Genomic DNA, 1752 nt, shown 5'->3' with positions numbered 1-1752 from the left:
AAGAAAGAATAAATCTTACGACTTGACAATTTATCTTTTAAAAAAAAACCAAACCAAACCATACAAACAAAAATAAACAAACAAACAAAAAAACAACACACAAAATCCTCCAAACCTAGATTACTACCTTTGCATGGTCTGCTATTTTATCCTTTGCTTTGTTCCCGGCATCAAGCTTTATTTGCTGGCACAAAGAAATCTTGTACATCCAAGCTTGTAACTCAGAGGCAGGGAATGATAAACCATAAGCTTTACAAAGGCTTGAGCACAGTTTGTTGTCGTAACTGGGCAGAAGAGTTTGTCCAAAGCCACACATCACCTTTGTCCAGTGACCCTTCACATATAATAGCCCTCAAAAATTACAATGCTTATGAAAGATGGCAAGATATGTTATTACAAATAAGTAAAATTGAGTAAATATGCCCTATAATCATAATTAAACTTTCATGCAAAGCTAATAAAAAAAAATAAAAAGCACTGATGTCTCAAATATCACAATTATTTCTGTATAGTGCAAGTCAAATGAAAAGTAAGGTGTGTGTCAGGTATGACTTGTTTATGGTGGCAGAACTTTGCTGAGAGTTTGTATTCTTGAATTGGACAACTAAGACTGTAGAAAATTTTAGATATCCCTTTCACCCCTCCCCACCAAGCAATTTCCTCATTTCCCCACCTATCAGATTTTTTTCCTTCCATTTACTTCTTGGACCCGCTGCAGAATGTTTCTAGATATATTAAAAAGACAGCTGCGTATGTTTTGAAGGGGCATCATAACATGCCATTTATCAGTCTACATTTAACTGGTGCTCTAACTAAATAGATAGGAAAATAGTAGTCAGGACAGTAATTTCAACAGAAATACAAGCACAGCATGCTCTTCATATTACACACACACACACTGATGTTTCATCTACTTAACCCACAGGCCATTCTGAAGGTAATAACATGCTACCTCAAGAGGCTAAGGTTTCATTACATTTTTAAGGACTAACAGGTGTGCCCCTATGGCTTGCCAAAATACTTCATGATGAACTGCAAAACTAATCTGTAAACTTGCTGCTCACCCCCTGGCTCGCACTGCACCTGACTAGTGAAACAGCAATAGCAGAGTTTATGTCTGGTCATCCTTATTCCACTGCCGCAGACGTCAAAGCACCAAGGCAGGTGGTTAATCGACACATCAGTAGAAAAAAAAAAAAAAAAAAAAAAAAAAAAAAAAAAGTTTTATAACTGTGAATGCACATAGGTTACCTAAATGTGCAAAATCAAGCTCCTACTCCTTATCCACCTACAGCAGCTCAGTAGCAATTACCAAGAGCATCACAGCAGTTGGGCTCAGACGTGGATTAAGGTCAGACAAGCTTTCAAACATCTACTGGACCTTTATGTTGGTCCTTGCAGGCTCTTTGCTCTCTGAAGCACCTCGAAGGAGCCATCAGAGCCCCCCACTACCTGCCTCACCTCAGTTCTCTTGCCAGCCGGGCCGTGCCCCTTGAGAGCACACACCCGGCCAAACTGAAGCCCAACTGCCTTTCCAAACACACGAGAGGGGCGACCTTCCCCCTTCACTGTTTGATCCCCAGTTTGCCAACCAGAGCGGCACCTCTCACGGTACGTCCCAGGAAGAGACAGAACTTCTCTGGGTTGGGAGAGCTGCTCCCGTGGGTGGCGGCGCCTGAGGGGAGCGGGCGGGAACGCAGAGGCGGCCGCGGTGTCAAGGGCTGGAGGAGGCGCAGGGACCGCCACTGCTCC

Source organism: Tyto alba, unplaced genomic scaffold, assembly GCF_018691265.1.
Source record: "Tyto alba isolate M040663 unplaced genomic scaffold, T.alba_DEE_v4.0 Super-Scaffold_16, whole genome shotgun sequence".
NCBI classification, from domain to species: Eukaryota; Metazoa; Chordata; class Aves; order Strigiformes; family Tytonidae; genus Tyto; species Tyto alba.
Note: the sequence above shows the minus strand (reverse complement) of the source record.